This window comes from Arachis ipaensis, chromosome B6, assembly GCF_059453495.1.
Source record: "Arachis ipaensis isolate K30076 ecotype BB chromosome B6, ASM5945349v1, whole genome shotgun sequence".
NCBI classification, from domain to species: Eukaryota; Viridiplantae; Streptophyta; class Magnoliopsida; order Fabales; family Fabaceae; genus Arachis; species Arachis ipaensis.
Genome location: NC_142441.1, coordinates 93216945 through 93222943, shown reverse-complemented (window position 1 = coordinate 93222943; position 5999 = coordinate 93216945). Strand labels below are relative to the sequence as shown.

Genomic DNA, 5999 nt, shown 5'->3' with positions numbered 1-5999 from the left:
CCAACATTATCAAGAGCAAGCCAGTTGTTGCTAATCCACCTGCTGCTGTTCCTGATCCACCTGATTTACATGCTTATGCTTGACTAGCCATTAAGCCATGTCTAACCCTCAGATTGGAGCTTTAGACTAAAGAGCACAAGATTCCTGGAATTCACATTAAAAAATTTTGAAATCCTTATTTTTCTTTTTCAAACAATTTTCGAAAAATACAAAAAAATTAGAAAATCATAAAAATAAAAAATATTTTGTGTTTCTTGTTTGAGTCTTGAGTCAAATTGTAAGTTTGGTGTCAATTGCATATTCATTTTGCATTTTTCGAAAAAAATCATGTATTCATGGTGTTCTTCAAGATCTTCAAGTTGTTCTTGGTGAATCTTCTTGTTTGATCTTGATGTTTTTTTTGTTTTGTGCCTTTTCTTGTTTTTCATGTGCATTTTTGCATTCATAGTGTCTGAACATGAAAGATTTCTAAGTTTGGTGTCTTGCATGTTTTCTTTGCATTGAAAATTTTTCAAAAATACGTTCTTGATGTTCATCATGATCTTCAAAGTGTTCTTGGTGTTCATCTTGACATTCATAGCATTCTTGCATGCATTCATTATTTTGATCCATAACTTTCATGCATTGAGTCTTTTTCATGTTTTTCTCTTTCATCATTGAAAATTCAAAAATCAAAAAAATATCTTTTCCTTTTTCTTCTCATAAATTCGAAAATTTGAGTTGACTTTTTCAAAACTTTTTAAAATTTAGTTGTTTCTTATGAGTCAAATCAAATTTTCAATTTAAAAACCTTATCTTTTTCAAAATCTTTTTCAAAAATCAAATCTTTTTCATTTTTCTTATTTATTTTCGAAAATTTTAAAAATATTTTTCAAAAAAATCTTTTTCTTAATTTCATCTCATAATTTTTGAAAATATCATCAACAATTAATGTTTTGATTCAAAAATTTCAAGTTTGTTACTTACTTGTTAAGAAAGATTCAAACTTTAAGTTCTAGAATCATATCTTGTGATTTCTTGTGAAAATCAAGTCATTAATTGTGATTTTAAAAATTAAATCTTTTTCAAAACTAATTTCAATCATATCTTTTCAAAAATATCTTTCTATCTTATTTTTTTAAAATATCTTTTCTAACTCCTTATCTTCTTATCTTTTAAAAATTGATTTTCAAAATTTGTTTCAACTAACTAATTGACTTTTTGTTTGTTTCTTATCTCTTTCAAAACTACCTAACTAACTATCCCTCTCTAATTTTCGAAAATACCTCCCCCTTTTTCAAAAATTCTTTTTAGTTAATTAATTATTTAAATTTTAAATTTTAATTTTAACTCTCCTTCAATTTTCGAAAATCACTAACCCCTTTTCAAAATTTTATTTTCAAAAAATCCTCTTTCTCTCTCATCTCCTTCTATTTATTTATTCATCTACTAACACTTCATCTCACACAAATTCGAACCCCCTCTTCCATCTGTGCTCGAATTTTCTCTACTTTCCTTCTTTACATTACATTGTTTTCTTCTTCTACTCACACAGGGGAACCTCTATACCTGGGCAAAAAGGATCCCTATTATTATTATTTTTCTGTTCCCTCTTTTTCATATGAGTAGGAGAAAGGACAAGAACATTCTTGTTGAAGCAGACCCTGAACCTGAAAGGACTCTGAAGAGGAAACTGAGAGAAGCTAAAATACAACAATCTAGAAATAACCTTACAGAAATTTTCGAATAGGAAGAGGAGATGGCAGCCGAAAATAATAATAATGCAAGGAGAATGCTTGGTGACTTCACTGCACCTAATTCCAATTTACATGGAAGAAGCATCTCAATTCCTGCCATTGGAGCAAACAATTTTGAGCTGAAACCTTAATTAGTTTCTCTGATGCAGCAAAACTGCAAGTTTCATGGACTTTCATCTGAAGATCTTTTTCAGTTCTTAACTGAATTCTTGCATATCTATGATACTGTTAAGACTAATGGAATAGATCCTGAAGTCTACAGGCTCATGCTTTTCCCTTTTGCTATGAGAGACATAGCTAGAATATGGTTGGACTCTCAACCTAAGGATAGCCTGAACTCTTGGGATAAGCTGGTCACCACTTTCTTAGCCAAGTTCTTTCCTCCTCAAAAGCTGAGCAAGCTTAGAGTGGATGTTCAAACCTTCAGACAGAAAGAAGGTGAATCCCTTTATGAAGCTTGGGAGAGATACAAGAAACTGACCAAAAAGTGTCCTTCTGACATGCTTTCAGAATGGACCATCCTGGATATATTCTATGATGGTCTGTCTGAATTAGCTAAGATGTCATTGGATACTTCTGTAGGTGGATCCATTCACCTAAAGAAAATGCCTGCAGAGGCTCAAGAACTCATTGACATGGTTGCTAACAACCAGTTTATGTACATTTCTAAGAGGAATCCTGTAAGTAATGGGACGCCTCAGAAGAAAGAGTTCTTGAAATTGATACTCTGAATGCCATATTGTCTCAGAACAAAATATTGACTCAGCAAGTCAATATGATTTCTCAGAGTCTGAATGGAATGCAAGCTGCATCCAACAGTACTCAAAAGGCATCTTCTGAAGAAGAAGCTTATGATCCTGAAAACCCCGCAATAGCAGAGGTGAATTACATGGGTGAACCATACGGAAACACCTATAATCCCTCATGGAGAAATCACCCAAATCTCTCATGGAAGGATCAACAAAAGCCTCAACAAGGCTTTAATAATGGTGGAAGAAATAGGTTTAGCAATAGCAAGCCTTTTCCATCATCCACTCAGCAACAGACAGAGAACTCAGAACAAAATACCTCTAATTTAGCAAACTTAGTCTCTGATCTATCTAAGACCACTGTGAGTTTCATGAATGAAACAAGGTCCTCCATTAGAAATTTGGAAGCACAAGTGGGCCAGCTGAGTAAAAGAATCACTGAAACCCCTCCTAGTACTCTCCCAAGCAATACAGAAGAGAATCCAAAAGGAGAGTGCAAGGCCATTGATATAACCATCATGGCGGAATCCAAGAAGGAAGGGGAGGATGTGAATCCCAAGGAGGAAGACCTCCTGGGACGTCCAATGATCAATAAGGAGTTTCCCTCTGAGGAACCAAAGGAATCTGAGACTCATCTAAAGACCATAGAGATTCCATTGAACCTCCTTATGCCCTTTATGAGCTCTGATGAGTATTCTTCTTCTGAAGAGAATGAGGATGTCACTGAAGAGCAAGTTGCCAAGTACCTTGGTGCAATCATGAAGCTGAATGCCAATTTATTTGGTAATAAGACTTGGGGAGATGAACCTCCCCTGTTCACCAATGAACTAAATGCATTGGATCAACTGAGATTACCTCAGAAGAAACAGGATCCTGGAAAGTTCCTAATACCTTGTACCATAGGCACCATGACCTTTGAGAAGGCTCTATGTGACCTCGGGTCAGGAATAAACCTCATGCCACTCTCTGTAATGGAGAAACTGGGAATCTTTAAGGTACAAGCTGCTAAAATCTCATTAGAGATGGCAGACAATTCCAGAAAACAGGCTTATGGACAAGTAGAGGACATGTTAGTAAAGGTTGAAGGCCTTTACATCCCTGCTGATTTCATAATCCTAGATACTGGGAAGGATGAGGATGAATCCATCATCCTTGGAAGACCCTTCCTAGCTACATCAAGAGCTGTGATTGATGTTAACAGAGGTGAACTAGTCCTTCAATTGAATGAGGACTCCCTTGAGTTTAAAACTCAAGGACATCCTTCTGTAAACATTGAAAAGAGGCACAGTAAGCTTCTCTCAAAACAGAGTCAACCAGAGCCCCCACAGTCAAACTCTAAGTTTGGTGTTGGGAGGCCGCAACCAAACTCTAAGTTTGGTGTTGAACTCCTATATCCAAACTCTAAGTTTGGTGTTGGGGAGTCTCAACAATGCTCTGAACATCTGTGAGGCTCCATGAGAGCCCACTGTCAAGCTATTGACATTAAAGAAGCACTTGTTGGGAGGCAACCCAATTTTTATTTAATTATATTTTTATTAGTTATATGTATTCATAGGTTCATGATCATGTGGAGTCACAAAAACAACTGAAAAAATTGAAGAAAAATCAAAAACAGCATTAAAAATAGCACACCCTGGAGGAGGAGTTCACTTGTGTTCAAACGCCAGTAAGGAGCATCTGTCTGGCGTTCAACGCCAGAACAGAGCATGGAGCTAGCGCTGAACGCCAGAAACAAGCATGAAGCTGGCGTTCAACGCCAGAAATATGCTGCATCTGGGCGTTGAACGCCCAGAACAAGCATCAGTTCGGCGTTTAAACGCCAGAATTGCATGCAAAGGCATTTTACATGCCTAATTGGTGTAGGGATGTAAATCCTTGACACCTCAAGATCTGTGAACCTCACAGGATCATCTCAGGATCTGTGGATCCCACAGGATCCCCACCTTCCCTCCTCATAATCCTAGTTTCTTCCACATCTTCTTCTTCATCTATTCTTTCTTCTCCTGCTCGAGGGCGAGCAACATTCTAAGTTTGGTGTGGTAAAAGCATTGCTTATTTTGCTTTTCCATAACCATTGATGGCACCCAAGGCCAGAGAAACCTCAAAAAAAAAAGAGAGAGAAGAGAAAAGGGAAGACAAAAGCTTCCACCTCCAAGTCATGGGAGATGGAGAGATTCATGTAAAGGATCTATAGCTTAGTGGTAGAACATTTGACTGCAAATCAAGAGATCCCTGAGATACCTCAGGGGATACATTTTCCCCCACACAATTATTGGGAGCAACTAAGGGTGGAACATCAAGAGCACTCCATCATCCTCCATGAAATTAGAAAAGATCAAAAAGCAATGAGGAAGGAGCAACAAAGGCAAGGAAGAGACATAGAAGAGCTCAAGGACATCATTGGTTTCTCAAGAAGAAAACGCCACCATTACTAAGGTGGACTCATTCCTTGTTCTTAAATTTTCTGTTTTTCGTTTTCTTTACGTTAAATGCTTATCTATGTTTATGTCTTATTACATGATCATTAGTATTTAGTAACAATGTCTTAAAGTTATGAATGTCCTATGAATCCATCACCTCTCTTAAATAAAAATATTTTAATTCAAAAGAACAAGAAGTACATGAGTTTCGAATTTATCCTTGAACTTAGTTTAATTATTTTGATGTGGTGACAATGCTTCTTGTTTTCTGAATGAATGCTTGAACAGTGCATATGTCTTTTGAAGTTGTTGTTTAAGAATGTTAAATATGTTGGCTCTTGAAAGAATGATGATAAGGAGACATGTTATTTGATAATCTGAAAAATCATAAAAATGATTCTTGAAGCAAGAAAAAGCGGCAAAGGACAAAGCTTGCAGAAAAAAAAATAGTGAAAAAAATAGAAAAAAAAAAGAGAAAAAGCAAGCAGAAAAAGCCAAAAGCTCTTAAAACCAAAAGGCAAGAGCAAAAAGCCAGTAACCCTTAAAACCAAAAGGCAAGGGTAATAAAAAGGATCCCAAGGCTTTGAGCATCAGTGGATAGGAGGGCCTAAAGGAATAAAATCCTGGCCTAAGCGGCTAAACCAAGCTGTCCCTAACCATGTGCTTGTGGCGTGAAGGTGTCAAGTGAAAACTTGACACTGAGCGGTTAAATTCAAGGTTCAAAGCAAAAGAAGAGTGTGCTTAAGAACCCTGGACATCTCTAATTGGGGACTTTAGCAAAGCTGAGTCACAATCTGAAAAGGTTCACCCAGTTATGTGTCTGTGGCATTTATGTATCCGGTGGTAATACTGGAAAACAAAGTGCTTAGGGCCACGGCTAAGACTCATAAAGTAGCTGTGTTCAAGAATCAACATACTGAGCTAGGAGAATCAACGACACTATCTGAACTCTGAGTTCCTATAGATGCCAATCATTCTGAACCTCAATGGATAAAGTGAGATGCCAAAACTATTCAAGAGGCAAAAAGCTACAAGTCCCGCTCATCTGATTGGAGCTATGTTTCATTGATAGTTTGGAATTTATAGTATATTCT

General features: G+C 36.6%; 1 non-coding gene across 1 annotated transcript; it reads right to left on the bottom strand.

Moving 5' to 3' along the window:
* Nucleotides 1-2134: 2134 nt before the first annotated feature.
* LOC148561801 (small nucleolar RNA R71) lies at nucleotides 2135-2242 on the bottom strand. The gene has a single exon (XR_015887016.1). It is a non-coding gene; the product is annotated as a small nucleolar RNA R71 (small nucleolar RNA).
* Nucleotides 2243-5999: the final 3757 nt, after the last annotated feature.